Consider the following 17007-nt stretch of genomic DNA (forward strand, 5'->3'; position numbering starts at 1 on the left):
ACCACCAGACGACCACCATAAAGAGGCCCTGTGCAGGCGCAGTTGGGAGGGGACTATGGAAATGACCTCTTGGAGCTAATTTTAATATGGAGCGGGGATAGGTCATGCATATGTATAGGCGTATTGTAAATATGTAATACCTGACTGTATAAACTTGAGGCGAACTGACGAGTCGCGCACGCACGACTTTGGTGGGACTACTCCCCGTGCCGCCCAGCGCTGAATGAACATACCTACTTTACAATCTCACTGATTGTGGAGTCTGTTTTCCGCACGTAAGTCTTGTGACTGTCTGTATTTGTACCTGCAAGTATCACAGCTGTTTGTACAATTACAGCTGCATGTGCTGTGAAGAACATTTTTATAGTTACTGTATTTATGTATGTAAATGGTCATAAGAGCAGCAAGGACAATTTGAGATGAGAACAAAAGTGAACAATATGTTCATAAGAGAACTAAAGCTACTGATTTCTCTCTAAGGCCCACCAAAAATATACTAAGCCATCAGTTTCTGAGGGTTCTTCTGTAGGAAGAAGGAAATGTAGGGCACCTGAGGTTTATTTTCCATTAATTCTAATCTCCTTCTGAAGGTCTTGCTCTTACACTGCTTCAATGTTGCTAAATAACTTGATACTTAGTTTAAAATACTAGTCCAGCCAACTGAATTCACATCTACACCTTGGAGAACTACTTTCTACATTCCTCTAAATAAGGTTTCTATGTATGAACAAAATTTGCTGTTCACAAATTATTGACTTAGTTCTGCTTCTACTGATATCAGCAATTATTTTGCCACTGATTTGAGAATATATATATATAAAAATATGAACTGTGCGATTACATAAATGTGCCACCTTCTCTTTAAATCTCTTCAGCAACTTCCACTTAAGGCAGATGTCCTGGTTTCAGCTGGGATAGAGTTAATTGTCTTCCTAGTAGCTGGTACAGTGCTATGTTTTTGAACTAGGTATGAGAAGAATGTTGATAACACACTGATGTTTTCAGTTGTTGCCAAGTAATGTTTAGACTAAAGTCAAGGATTTTTCAGCTTCTCATGCCCAGCCAGTGAGAAAGCTGGAGGGGCACAAGAAGTTGGGAGGGGACACAGCCAGGGCAGCTGACCCAAAGTGGCCAACAGGATATTCCATACCATGGGACGTCACGTCTAGTATATAAACTGGGGGGTGGGGGGATCGCTGCTCGGGGACTAACTGGGCGTTGGTCGGCGAGTAATTGCATTGTGCATCACTTGCATATTCCAGTCCTCCTCTTATTACTATTGCCATTTTATTAGTGTTACCATTATCATTATTAGTTTCTTCTTTTCTGTGCTATTAAACTGTTCTTATCTCAACCCATGAGTTTTACCTTTTTCCTTCCAATTCTCTCCCCCACCCCACTGGGTGGGGGGGAAGTGAGTGAGCGGCTGCGTGGTGCTTAGTTGCTGGCTTGGGTTAAACCATGACAGGCAGATTACATGACTTTCCGAGCCATAATCAGGAGCTACAACACTGAACTCTACCTAATCTTGTCTGATTAGAAAGTTGTCCGATTAGAAAGCTAATGTATTGTTCTGGTGATAGGATTTATTGTGTTCAAGATTTCAGCGTGTGAGTGTCTCATGAGAATTTCTCCTTTAAATTCTCAAGGTGAAGATCTTTTACTGCCTGTATCATTAAATACAAGAAGAAACACTTGCAAACTGCCTTCTAAATTTTCATGCAGCTGATAAATAGAATGATTTTATTCTTGATAATGATTTCCTTCATTGAATTACGGCTCAGCAACAGAATCTTCAGAAACACCGTGATTTGCTAATTTGTATGGGAGGTTTTGATAACTGTAAATATAACCAGAAAGGTAATCTATTTTTCAACAATACTTTAAAGTACTAAGGTATTTAGAAGAGAAGATATTAATTTTGTCTGTAAAAAAATTTTAATAATGTCATTTTCTTAGCTTACAGAATAAAGATAGTGAACACAATGCAGTATATAGCAGGATTTATATTAAAATTATATGCAGTTAAATCTTCCTATCCTACTTGTCTTAGAAGAACTTCTAAGACAAACATCCTACCACATTAGAACAGCTGTCACTCAAAATATGTGACGATCTACAGCATTCTACTTGAATAAATATCCATTTAAGAAGAGTATGCAAGTCTTCAGTGGAGTTAAACACAAAGCCATATTCATAATCAACAAGTGAACATGATGATGATTATTTTTCTTATTCAGGAACAATTTCTGCTTTTCTCATCCCCTAACTGAAAGTGTTTCTCACATGCATTATTCTTAATTACCTCAGTCTACTTAGTTACCCTGCCGTAACTGCTGTAAGAATGGGGATCATTGTTTTGTTATGGTTGTGTACAGCATTTCCCAGTGTGGGAGGGTAGGAAGGAATGGGACTGACCTGCAACAATACCAGTAAGCAGTAACTCTGCAGGAAACTTCAAACTGTTATGTTTAGGTGAAGTCTTGCAGGTAATGTTACTCCACCCTTACTTTTGGGTCTTTTCCCAAATAATTTATTAACAGAAGAAAGGGATTCTGCTTTTAGCTTATATTTGAAAAAAATCATACTTTCTTGAATAAAATGTGATTGTCTTCAAAAATAAAAAAGCCATTTATCTTTTCAGAAGGTGGACCTGAAGAAATCCATTTCTCAGAAAATGATGGTAGAAAAAAATTAATACTTTCAAACAACAAAGTTGGTTTTTACTTTCCTCTAAATAAGATTTCTTCTGTTGATTTAATTTTTTCACTTTTATAGTGTGGTTTTATGATAAACTCTGATTTCTCCAGCCTCTTTTTTTTCTTAGTTGGCTTGCACTTGATGAAACAGAGCAACATTATTCTAGTAGCTGTGCTGGGTCACCAGTATAGATCAATATCATTGCAGCCTTATCATCTAAAGACTTGGGAGGGAAGAAAAGCAGGACTACAAGTCAACCACCAAGAAGGTGGGGAAGCTAGCAGACCTGCCAGGATCAAAGTGGATTAGGGAATCTGGGGAACCAGGGTCTTTTCAGTCAGAGAAGGAAGAATACCTCAGTGAGAGAAGATCCTTCGCTAAGGAAGAGGTGCCATTTAAACAGTGAAGGCTGAGTAGTTTTAATATAATAGTGCTGTTCAGAGTACTAGACATCATGTTCATTATGTGGGCTCCATGTGTTGTGACAAATAAAAACCCAACAAGGAAGGACTGAGCTCTCCTATACAACATCTCTCAGACTTATCTGCTGGCAAGAAGAAGGTAACAATGGTAGAATTTATCTGCCTTCCTTTGCCTAGTAAGTCTTTCCCTAATACACATTCACAGCATGGCTACACTTTGAACTTTAAATGCAAATTCATGCCATTTGGTATTTAGACTGCTTCTCAGCTCTGTTAACTTGTAGAGTCCAGCACATAGTTTTGTTTGTGCAGTGGATGTTGTCAAGATATCTGAGTGCTAACTGTAATCTACATCTAATTGTCAATTTTTGTTACTTAGTGTCTCTAGAATAAATATTTCAATTCCCCCTCCATCCTTACCTCTTCACTGTGGGATTTAAGCAAGCACAGGTGAAAATTAAGGCTGTCATTTACAACTAAAAAAGGCATATGACTCTTGTTGGCACTGTAGAAAAATAGTCATTAAAATGTTCATAAGTGTACAGTACAAAAACTGGGAAAATATATGCTGGTTGGGCAGATGGAGCATTTGCAACATCTTTGTAATAGCTTAAAAATCTCATTACTCTGAATGAGAAACTTTCTGTATGAAATCCAAGCATTTAAATTAGCATATGCTGTAAGCAGGCTTGGCCACATGACTGATTAAAGCTCAACATCTCTTTCTTCTGGGTTCTAAAACCAAAATCTATTAAAAAAAACAGCCATGGGGTACCACACATCACATGAGTCTTCAAGCAGCATTGACCTTAGAAGTTATGGGACCTCAGAAAAATCTCTTCCATACTTTCTTCCTCTCTCTCACACGCACTGTTGTATATCCTTTTCTGTTACATTTTACAGAAGTCTTTTTTTAGTTAGAGCTACATATTGCCTTTATGCTGTGGAGAGGAAATCTCTTGCAACTACAAAAAAATGCTATCCTGTTATATAGTGACAGATATCCATTAAGCGTTCCTGCAACACATTACCATAGTGGCAGGAGGTGTTGCTAGGAATTTTTTCCAATGGTTCTTAAGATGCTGACCTGAATATTTAAACCTTAAAGGGGTCACTAGAGTGTGCATTTTCAATAAGTAAAAGAAATTAAATAATTCACTGATGCTAACAGATTGTTCTATAATGCTCAGCAGTGAAAGCAGTTTTGTAGAAAGACCACAGCAGTTCTCCAAGGTGATGGTCTGATTTTCTGCTCTGGTAGCCCAGAAGTTCATAGAGCTCAGGGACAGAATTCAGATATTCAGAATTCAGTTGTTTTATGGGTTTGTGTGGTGCAGGTTTTTTTTGGTAGCAGGGGAGGGTCCACAGGGGTGGCTCCTGTGAGAAGCTGCTAGAAGCTTCCCCGGCTCCAAGTCAGACCCGCCTCTGGCTGAGGCCGACCCAATCAGTGACAGTGGTAGCACCTCTGGGATAACAGATTTAAGAAGGGGAACTGGTAGTGAGTAGGGGGATTGGAATGTGAGAGGAACACCTATGCAGATACCGAGGTCAGTGAAGGAGGAGGGGCCCCTGAGGAGGTTGATGCCCCTTGATTCAAAGAAACTAACACAATAATTTGATTAACTATTAAGTAGGTATTCTTTATTGGCAGCGCTGGATGCACGGGGGATCGCTCCACCTTTCGTGCACACCATCGGGCCTAATTGTGCAGGTTAAGTACATGTTCTACATACATATTCACTAGATTTCCAAGAAATGTTATACATATTCATTAGTTTTCTGGGAAACTACTAGCATATGCAAATGTCCTTTACGCAGGCACATTGAAGGTCTCTGGTGGTCTTCAGGAATCCTCTGGTGGTCTTCCATAGTCTTCCTCACTTGTCCGCTATTTGACCCTCCTCAGGTGATTCTGCGCAGTATGGTCCTTTACATGTTTTGATACATCAATGCTTGTTAGTGCTCTTATTATCTAAGTTTTCATTAGTGGTGTAGAACCATATGGCTAGTTTAAGCTAAATTATCTACAAGGACGAGAACAAAGGCAGGAGTTCTTATCTTTTCCGGTCCTATCTATTCAAGCAAGGCCTCTACTTGTGCCTTCTCAACAAGATCGTAAATTCATCAAGCATTTAATTAAGTTTTGTGATTGCTCATGGCTCCTTCTTGCTCATCACTCCCAAGTACCAGTCTCTGACAGGCTTAATCCTTGACAAACACCAGTCCTTGGTATGTAAAGTTATAGAGAGACAACCATTAAGCAATAAGCAGTTTGTTCTCTATATCACCCTGCAGCCCGCTGGTGAGATGGCAGGCTGTCCCTCTGCAGCCCATGGAGGTGAATGGTGGAGCAGAGGCCCCCGAAGATGGCCGTGACTCCATGGGAAAGCCCGCGCTGGAGCAGCGTGTGACTGAAGATCAGCCCACGGAAAGGACCCACGCCAGGGAAGTTCGTGAAGGACTGTCTCCTGTGGGAGGGGCCCCACGGTGGAGCAGGGGACGAGTGAGGATTCCTCCCCCTGAGGAGGAAGGAGCGGCAGAGACAAGGTGTGGTGAGCTGACCCCAACCCCCATCCCCTGTTCCCCTGCGCCGCCAGGGGGAGGAGGTGGAGACAACCGGGAGTGGAGTTGAGGTGGGAAGGAGGGAGGGGTGGTGGGAAGGTGTTCTGAGGTTTGGTTTTACTTCCTAATATCCTTGTTTTGATTTGATTGGTAGTAAATTAAATTGATTTTGTTTCTTCCCCAAGTTGAGCCTGTCTTTTGCCCGTGACCATAAGTGGTGAGTGATCCCTCCCAGTCCTTACCTCGACCCACGAGCCTGCCTTTATATTTTGTCCTCATCCGGCTGTGGCCGGGGCTGGGGGCTGGGGGTGGTGAGCGAGTGGTTTCGTGGTGCTTTGTTACCGGCTGCGCTTAAGCCACAAGTTGTCAAATCACAATCTTTGCTGTAGCACCAAAGAAGATTTTCTGTTACCTGTCCACAGAGGGCTGCCTTCTCCATGCTGGAGAAGCCTTGTTCCCCCTGTAGAGAGGTTAACCAAAAAGCTCGTTACTGTTTTTCTGTATCACAGCCTGAGGCCCATATTCAAGATGAGTTTGTCCAAGGACTAATTAAGGGCTAAACTGAGAAAACACTAAGATAACAGAAGGAGAATGAAGCAAGAATGCTAAATAGGAGCCCCACATCTCTCATCCGCCTTATTCCAGCCCAGCAAAAGGATCTGTTCTGTTTGTCACATCTACTCTCCTAGTTTTCAACTTTATTGTCACTAATTGACTCTTTAGAGTTATTTTAGGCACAAATGAAATTTTAAAACCAGAAGGTATAAAATATTCCTTTAACTATGTTACTTACAAAAATTTCTTTCAGTTTTTGTTATAAGTTATGATGAAAATTTGTGCACCAGCCCGTGGATAATCCAATCAAGGTTTATTGAAGCAAGCAATCAAGCAGGCAAAACAGCGCTGGGCGGCCGGGGAGTCTCCGCTCCACCAACGGCGCGCACCTGATACGGTAACGTGTTTCACAGTTAAACAGTTAAGTGTTACATATGTATGGGATTTCCCGGTACACCTATACATATTCATGACCTATTCCTGCTTTGTATTAAAATTAGTTCCAAGAGGTATTACAATTAGTTCCAAGGGGTATTACAATTAGTTCCAAGAGGACACTCCCTCAAGTTTATCTGTCCAAGCCATGGAATTGGCCTTGGCCGGTTTCTGGGACCAGTTCCTTATTTTCTCAGAAAACTGCTCTTGAGGAGTTATATGATAAGGTAATCAAGACAGGCACATCCTGCTTAGCTCAATATCTAGTTTCTACAATTGTTGCTGTGCTTATTGTCTAATAAGTTAGTGTGGTTAAAAGCAGCTTAATTACTAAGTTGTAGAGATCAATATATTTTAACAACCAACAGGTTTGATTAACAAATTGGTTATGTAAAGTTTATTACAGTTTTGATTTTCTATCTTGCTTGTTTTGTTTTGGAAAATTAAAATAGCTTAACTCCTCAAAAACCATGTACTTTAAAAAAAAATCCAGTGTGTGGGTTGCAAAGCCTGCAGGGATAGTTTGTCTTCTTTAACACACTTCCATTTGGAATAATAAAAAAAAAATCATTGAAACATTCTGTTAGATTTTGTGATATTAAGTTTTACAAAACCCATAATGTTTGTACTTTATTGCAGCAACGTAAATGTGCAGGAAACATTTATAAGAAAAGCTCCTGAACTTGTAGGCATGTGGAGAGTAATACTACCTGAAATAACAAGTGCCAAGGCTTGCTGCTGTTTTATGCTAATGAAAACTAACAAACAGATATGCTATTACACTGCAGCACTTAAAGCTATTATATCAGACAGGTACTTCTAGAAAATATGTAGTTTTAGAAGGAACAGTGAGCTGGATGATTTTTCCATTCCTCCAATCTTTTCTTTATGTAAAATTCTGAACAGAGACATCTATGGAACAGGCCTATGTGACAGATTCCACAGAAAGATTTTTTTGCCTAGAGGTCCTTGAGTATCATATCTTTCCAGGTCCCTTTTCAGTCAAATCATTCATGATTATAACACCAAAACTCTGCATCATGAAGTTCTAAGGCTAGGACTGGGAGAGAGATTTGGGAAGAAGGAATAGGTACAGTTAGGTTGTCCAAGTTTAATTAAGCTAAATTGACATCACAGGAGAGCCTTAAAAGTGCAGTTCTTCAAACTCTTACTCAAATAGCCTTTAGGATTAGTTCCCTGAGAGATGTGTCGATTCTGCTAGGATTACAAGAAGAGATTGGGAGGGATAAGCAATACTAAGGGACACCAACTGGTACATCAAGCAAAGGACTTTAAATCTGAGTTAACTCATCCTTAGGGCTGCAGGTAGAGTATTTTTATAGATTTAAAATACTAGTTTTGAAGAGAAGAAGATGGGAAGGACTTCTAGTTTAGGATTTATTTATTATAAAAACAGGATTTCAAAATTAGGTAGCCTTGGGGGAAGAAACATAACTTTTAAAAGAATTTGGTTCCTAAATGAAAAAGCAGCTGAGATCTTGTGTGTTCCTGGTCCTGCTATTTGTACTCCTGGTCCATTTACTGTCATGTTTCTGAGTTGGTCTCTGAAGTGTAGTCCAGAGAGGTACATAAACTCAAGCTTGAGCTATCTGAACAGTCATACTGACTGCTGTGGGACATGCATAGCTCACCTCAGGTCAGCACCGTTTAGATGACAGTTGATTCAGTGCCTGGAAAATTTTTAAACTTGGAGCCATATATATACAATGTTTGCATATTGCTCTAAGTGTTGGATAATTTTCCTTTCCTGCTGTCCCCACAATCTTTTTGTTACTAACAAGTAATCCATCTTGGTGACACTCTCTTCTATTCAGATAGGTAACGTGACTCAAACTCTTAACTACTGTAAGGCTGACTTTTGGGAAGAACTATTCTTAAGTGTGACAGAATCATGTCCATATTTATATCTAGTAAATCCTGTACCTTTCTGATAAAGTTTTCCATTCAGCTGAGAGACTGTTTATATGGGAAAGAACAGACAATAATGTAAGGTCCAGAGCCCTTTTATGAATTAATTGTTTATCATGTGTATCTTTACATAGCCCTAGGTGTCCAGGCTATAGGAAACCTAACACATGCTTCAGCAAAATTGAGTGCTTCAGGTTTAGAAACTGTAAATAGTATTACAGTTTTCTCCTCCAAATAGACTTAAAAAATAATAAAAAAGCAGCTCCTGTCGAACTTGATTAATGCAAAATCAACAATATTTGGAAGGGGCATCTATTCTACTCTATTGTGTTATGAGAGGATTTCAATCTACTTTAACTGTCCAATACTGCACCCCAGAGGTAAGAGAGCATTGCCAGCTTTCTAACATGAAAGAAACCAAAGCATAATGCTTTGGTGTCCTTTTGGCCTTCAGTGATCATTTTAAGCACCATCTAGGACAATTCTGACCTTTCATAACCACTCTGTGCATTGCCACTGAATGTCTTGGTTTTGCATTTGAGAATTACTGTAAGTAGTGTGCTTTGGCCAGGACAAAGGACTTAGCTGCTGTAAGTGCCACTGCACTGCTAGTGAAACTATCACTAGCTGGTGCCTGATGATTAAAAGTGAGAAAGTAGTTGGATGTATCAGCAGTTTCTCATTGCAGTATGTCCTGAAGATGCATTTTGGCTCTATTTTGACCCTAGCCTGAGTACTCAAACAACAAATGGTGATGGAATTCCAGCTACATCACATGTTTGTAAATCACTTTCCTCCTTTCTCCTCTTCCTCATCACATACTCTTTCATGGCCATCGAATTTTGCTGAACTGAACTGAAATCCAAAAGAAGCTTGGAGCCCAGAATATAGGTCAGATTCAACCTTGAGTTGCAGCAAGTTTTGCTTGCTGTGCTGGGCTTAGCCTTTCAGTGACAGATGCATTCTCCAGACATGGCACTGCAGACTAATTGCAAGACTTGCTTGAACATGGGGTTAGCATCTGCAAGCTTTGTGCAAATCTGCTAAAGCTTAGGTAGAGTCTGAGTGTCAGGTGTCCCCTCTAGAAGCTGAATGTGCCTGTGCTGCCCCCACAAATGACTGGAATATATGGTGTGCACATATTACAACTAATGGCTAAGCAGACCTTCCTGATGGACATGAATTCAGCTTGTGCAAAAGAGAGTTTCAGATCACAGAGCGCAACACACTAAACATAACACAGCAACATGCAAAATACCCACCTCTCAGTGTAACTGAGAGCCCAGTAGGCTCTGGTTTGAGTAGAATTAGCTTCTCTCAGTGACAGGAAAATAAGTGTGATATGAAAACAGTGCTTTTAACAAGATAAGTAGTAAAGTAAACACTGGGGAGAAGATCAAGTGGCTGCGGATGTGGATTTCTGTTCCTAAATCTTTGATTCATGGTGTGATCTTGACTAAATCAGATCCTACCACCTTCATTTTCTCCAATGTTTTCCCACCTTTTGGAAAATGCTTTCCTTAGATGGAAGATAGCATCTAAAAGCAAAGCATCATCACTGCTGCAATTCTATTGCTTTATGAGCTATTTCTCTTCTGATTCTCTCTGGTGAGCATACTTCCACTGCACAAAGCTTGCAGTCATTTTCATTATCTGTCTGTCTTTTGATTGACAAGCCATTTTCTAGAAACTCCTGTCTGTCTGTACAAAATAAGCACTTACTATATCTGATGTTTATAAAATGTAGCTGATTTTACCAGCCTTTGGGAACCTGCAAACCTGTGAATGGAATGTGCCTTCCATCCTTGTTGATAGCAAACTGTTCCCGTATCTGATATTGTTCATTTTATGCTGCATCCCTGCAAGTTATGTTTTCTTAAGTTTCAGAGAGGGATCGCAGCCAGGTCTTTGGGCTCTCGTAATTATATTAGTATAAATGTTGCCATACTGAAACCAGGGAGACTTTAATTTCTGTAATGGTTTTCATATGTGGGAAAGTAGTCAGTTCCTTTTGGATCTAAATGCTCTCAAACTTTGAAGAAATCTAGGTGGAGCTTTTGTTTATGAGCTGGGACTCCTGTGGTTTCAATGTAAGAAGCCTAGAACTTCCTACTGTCATGGGTCTTGAGGTAAAGGTCTTCCCTTCCTCATTTGACCTGGATGATCTTAAATGGACAGAAAGATTGTCTAGATACTGGTTCTGCATAAAATTGTATTTTCTGGATTATAGCAATTCTGTCTTTCTTATAAGCATCCTCTTGCAAGTATGCATCCAAATGGCATTTTTTTGTAACTCAAGTCTGAGTTTTAAATAAAACCTAAAGTGGAAAGTGTATTGGGTTTGTGTGGCAAGGTTTGGGGGGGGGGGGGCTACAGGGGTGGTTTCTGTGAGAAGCTGCTAGAAGCTTCCTGTGTCTGATAGAGCCAATGCCAGCTGGCTCCAAGATGGACCCACCACTGGCCAAAGCTGAGCCAATTAGCGATGGTGGTAGCGCCTCTATGATAACATATTTAAGAAGGGGGAAAATTTGCTGTGCAACAGCAACTGCAGCTGGAGAGAGGAGTGAGAATATGTGAGAGAAACAACTCTGCAGACACCAAGGTCAGTGAAGAAGGAGGAGGAGGAGGTGCTCCAGGTGCTGGAGCAGAGATTCCCCTGCAGCCCATGGTGAAGACCATGGTGAGGCAGGCTGTCCCCCTGCAGCCCATGGAGGTTAATGGTGGAGCAGATATCCACCTGAAGCCTGTGGAAGACCCCACGCCAGAGCAGGTGGATGTACCTGAAGGAGGCTGTGACCCTGTGGGAAGCCTGTGCTGGAGCAGGTTTTCTGGCAGGACTTGTGACCCCGTGGGGGACCCATGCTGGAGCAGTGTGCTCCTGAAGGACTGCACCCTGTGGAAAAGACCCACGCTAGAGCAGTTTGTGAAGAAATGCAGCCCATGGGAAGGACTCATGTTGGAGAAGTTCATGGAGGACTGTCTCCTGTGGGAAGGACCCCATGCTGGAGCAGGGGAAGAGTGTGAGGAGTCCTCCCCCTGAGGAGGAAGAAGCGGCAGAAATAACGTGTGATGAACTGACCACAACCCCCGTTCCCCATCCCAATGTGCCCCTCGGGGGGAGGAGGTAGAGAATCCGGGAGTAAAGTTAAGCCCAGGAAGAAGGGAGAGTTGAGGGGAAGGTGTTTTAAGATTAAGTTTTTATTTCTCATTATCCTGCTCTGATTTGATTGGTAATAAATTAAACTAATTTCCCTGAGTCAGGTCTGTTTTGCCCGTGATGGTAATTGGTGAATGATCTCTCCCTGTCCTTATCTTGACCCACAAGCTTTTTGTTATATTTTCTCTTCCCTGTCCAGCTGAGGAGGGGGAATGATAGAGCAGCTTTGATGGGCACCTGGCATCCAGCCAGGGTTAACCAACCACAGAAAGTCAATTACTCTGCAAGCAAATGACATGAAATGAAGAGTCTCAATTTTTAAAAAATAAACAACATCCCCCAAATTCTCTACTCTTTTTTTAGCTATCAATTTCCCTGTAGTTGTTTCCCCCCATTTTGATCAGTAATTTGATCAGTTACATATCAGGTTCCTTAGGTTTAACTGAATAGTCAGCTCTATAAGAAACAGTTTCAGGTTTGTTTTGCGAGGCAGTATTTGGACATATACAATTTGAAGAGATTCTGTAAGTTTCTTGCCAGTGGTAGTAAAGGCATTGTTATAAATCGACAGAGCCAATTCTATATAAAATTCATATATTTATTGAGAATAGCAAGCAAGCAGCGCTGGGCGGCCGGGGAGTCTGTGCTCCACCAACAGCTCGCAACTTTCTGTTATAGTTACATTCTTTTTATACAGTTCATGCACCCCTTTCTTGTAAATCTCTGCCTTGTCTTGCTTCTTTCTTCACTCGTGTAGGTTTGTTATTGGGCGGATTCGGTCAATCTTCTCAAGGGGGAGTGTCTTTTGATGTAGAATGTCTTTTGATGTGGAGAAGTGCAGTCGTGGTAGAGTTAATCCCCTTATCTAGTAAGTTATAGTTGTTGTCTTTTTCCCTCCTTATCTAGTAAGTTATAGCCATTGCCCTTTTCTCGTGACCCTTACGCAACATTTAAGCAAGCCTTGCTATTTACACAAAGCATTTGTTAAATCACAATGTGTCCCTTCCCCCTTCCCGATTGGTATGTAAGTCTTATTGTCTTCTTTTAATTCAACACGAATTACACAATGTCAGGGAACAATTTGGTTCCCTGTCGATTACAGCATCATGTGCTGTTATACCTGATTGTTGAAGATCAACAGATGTTCAAAATTAACTGAGGTTTGCCCTCAGTTACAGTTAGTTAAAAACCTTTCTCTGCCTGAAAATGTACTGAAAAAATCATAGTTCTTTCTCCTTCTAGACCCCCAGCATCCTAGACCACCTCAGAGTACAAATTCAGTGAGTTGGAACAACAGGAATTGTTACTGATATTCTGTCTTTTCTTGTCATATTCTCCAGAATGCCTTCTTTCATGTATTCTGGTCGCTCCTTGGTATTTTTTCTTTCGTATATTGATGTGTAATCTAGTTTCCTGTTTTCTATGAAAATTAGAATGATCAAAATGTTGAATAAATGAGATAATATATTTTGAGTTTTGTAAAAGCGTTTTTAATAGGCAAGAGAGTTTAATTTAGAGCCCATTGTTTCTCCACAATGTACCTTATAAAAATCTTATTACATTGCCCTCTGGTGGTATGAATTGGTAGTTTAAAATACTTTTTATATCGTGAGGAAAACATTGCCTTGAGGAATTAAATAGAGAAAATTCAGTTAATGCAGCAATGATATTACACTGCAATATCTATATAAAATTAAACAGCATTTGCTTCTCTGGTTGAATACACCATCATTCAACTGATAGAAATTATTTTGGTTGGAACAATTGCAAAAATAAGTTTGAAATAAGCTGTAGTCAGTTTCCTGTCCTAGAAACTTCCAATATGATCCTTTGTCCAAAAAGTCTTCCAATATGATGCTTTACAAGAGAGAATTTCATTTTAAAGACCAAGATAACAAGAATAGTCATCCTTTCTGATGAGCACAAACAACATGCTTGCAATAAAACATGAATAGATATAATGAGGTTTGTGCTATTTGTATAAAGAGCTTTTTGTATAAAGCTGCAGTAATCACTCTCTTGCAGATAGATTTCCATTCTTATGAAGAACTCACTATAGATTATGATTACAAGGTCAGTATTTTAAGTTGTTTTATTTTACCAAGAACCCTTTTTGCCCATGTGTACCTTTCTAGAATGCATAAACAGAAAGAAATAATGAACAACCAACAATAATGTGCCACATTCCTCACCAAATCAGTTTCTTATCATGCTGTGAAACTCCCCAAATACACTGTTCTGCACAAATGTCTAGGAACATGCATCCCTTCCTTAAGCAGATTACCTACATACTTTCTCTGAGAAAACAAAGTGGAATTTTCTGCTAAAATCTGAAATTATTCAATCTGTAAAATTTTATCTCATAGTTGTGTTCAAATTACTTGGCATGAGTTTACTCTCAGTGGTACTAGGTCTGTATCTGCATCAGTACACTGCTTTTAGTTGGTTGCCTACTTTATTAAAAAAAAAGAAAAAAAATAATTTGTGTCATTTTCTTCTCTGGCATAGCATGCCCACAACCTGTAGCTGAAATAAAAACCTCTGCTTCTCTCTCTCCACCTAGAATCAGAGATTTTGTGGCATACAGACAAAGCGTCCAGTGTAGGCCGTGCTTTCTCATCATTTGTTAGGGTAACTGCTGCACAGCCTTTCTCCCCTGACTCCACTCCCACACTCAGTCCCCACATGCAAATCATGATTATGTGTGACTGGGGTTCATCTATAATATCTACTTAATTTTGGTTTTTTATGGATACAGATGCTTAGTAGTAATCAGCCATATTTTGACACACATTGTTTCTCTCTTGCTTATGCTATGCATTGGCCACTGTGCAGAGGTTCTCCCAGGAGAGGCAGATGAGCCTGTCAAGCTCCTGCTTTGGATGTAGAGATGCAATTCAGTGGCTCCCACCTCTTCTCCTCCTGCTGTGTTACCTGCCTCTCTCACAGTTACAGTGCGGCACTACTCTTCCCTCCCCTCCTGCTTCCAGCAGGGCTGTGAGCTGTGAACCTGCTGTGCCTAACACAGGGGTCCTTCACAGGGGACAGGCAGTGTGCAAGATAATGTGCTTGCTTCCTCCTTTTCCACCACACCCCTTTGCCTGATTCAGATCAGGCAAAGTTGCATCCATCACATAACATCCCGTGACCTGGTTTGTGAGCTTGGGGATGCCAGCATAGTGTTTTACAAGATCTCCACCTGTTCTTGCTACAAGCAATGTGTGATCATTAGAGAAGGAACGTCACTTGACTACTGGCTATACCTGCTAGGTAAAAGTGGACTTTAGAAGAGAAGACATAGAAATAACTAAAACTAGCCTTAAGATTGTTCTTGGCATGGAGCCTTTGGACACAGGGAACTGAAAGTTTGCATATATGCTAATTAAGTCACATCCTTAACTGATGATGTTTTTTAGAAATGTATTATATTAAAACATCAAGAAATATGTTGCCAGTATTTCTTATTGCTCTTGGCATTTCCAGAGCATTTTAAGATATTAATTTGTTCCAGGCAGTGGTTTAATCTTTTTCTCTGGAAAGAAGAACCACAAATGGTGGGGTTTAAACATATCTGAGGGTGGGACAGTTTCAAAACATCTAGCTCCTAAAATCATTCCAAAAAAGTCCACCTGGGAATGAAAGTGAAACCATCAAAGCAGCCAAACAAGGCTGACACTGATCTTAGCTCTGATCAAAAAGATGCCACTACCATTCTGTACATACTTAAGATACTGCATACAGAACTCAACAAACTAGTTTGTTTTTCCTAAATATGAAATGAAAATGAATGTGTCATCTAGCAGAAATCTCATTGGATTATTTCTAATTTCTCTTAAAAATGGTCAAGTGTGCTGTAACACAAAGCATTATTTTTGAGGCTTTTTTAGTGATTTTTCTCTTTCATTGGCATTTATGAAAAGATATTTCCATTTTGACTTTCAAATTAGAGAAAACAGGGTGGAGCTCACATGATGCTTGTGCCTGTGATCAGATTGGGAGGATGGAGAAGAGTGGATTTAAGTGATAGTTTTGGTTTTTGCCCTCCTCTTGAGTCACTTTAGCTACCAGTTCAGTCACCAGAAATCTTTGTAGTGGGGTTGGTGTCAGGGGAGCCTCATGGCGGGTGGAGGAACCAAATGCTTCCAAGCACTGGTGGAGGACATGAGTACCAGTGCAGGGCTTCTGGCTGGCTCACAGCTCCCCTTTGCAGTGAGCAGCCTCAGGGACTGTAACATGCAAAGTCAGTAGAGGTCATTGTGCTTTCTAGAGTATTTCCAGTGATGTCTTTAAAGGTCGAAACTCTGAAGATAATGGAAATAGCCATAAAGTTGCCATACATTTTTGGGAGAGAGAAAGGCAAGTCTGTTTACATTCCTTGTAATTGCTTCAATCTTGCAAAGTAATTTCTTTCTACCTGTTTCTGTTACACTGATAGATGTAGTTCCAGAGTATATCTTAAGTAGGCAGAGGAACCCAGCAGTGTTGCATCAGATGTAACTGGAAAAAAATTTATCCTAGTTTTTGCCATAAAGCTAAGCTTTTTTCGAAGACTATCTTAAGATTGTTGGATTAATTAGGACCAAACCTGAAGATCTGTCTTTGACCCTCCAGCACCTTACAAGCAGGAAGCATTTAAAATCTTATTGGAAAAAGCCCAACAACTGAGTTGTTTCTGGGCCTGAATGAGGGACAGCTCCACCCAGCTGATAATGATTCCTAAGGGACAGTTTGGATATCACCGTTACAGCGCTTTTTCCTATGGACATCCCTACCCTTTGCCACAGCAATTACTCTGCTGGCTCCAAGTCGGGGTGGTTGTGTCAGTCCACCATTGTCTTGTATTTCAATCACTTGCTCTAAAATACTATTGATCTGCACCTTGGTGAATTTTAGAAACACCAGCAGTGTTGTATCAGGCTTTGTGCACGATTTAGACTATAGGATCAATAGGATCTCCCAGCTAGAGATCTGTGGGATGCAAAACAGTTGAGCGCTTGGGGTGAGGTTGATTCCCATGGATGTATAATTTATAATTTTTTAGCATTTAATTCTGAAGCCAGTAATAGGTTTCCTGTCCGCCTAGGGTGAGAAGAAGTGCTGCTGGAACCATAGACCTCCCCAGGGCTACAAGGAAGAACACCAAAGTTATGTGGCTGCTCCCTTTGCTCAAAAGACCTCCATATATCCTGCTGGCCCTGAATGTGCCAAGGTAACCCCAGAGGCACTTTCTGTGGTGATGAGGAGGGT

The sequence above is a fragment of the Accipiter gentilis genome, chromosome W (assembly GCF_929443795.1).
Source record: "Accipiter gentilis chromosome W, bAccGen1.1, whole genome shotgun sequence".
Classification (NCBI taxonomy): Eukaryota; Metazoa; Chordata; class Aves; order Accipitriformes; family Accipitridae; genus Astur; species Astur gentilis.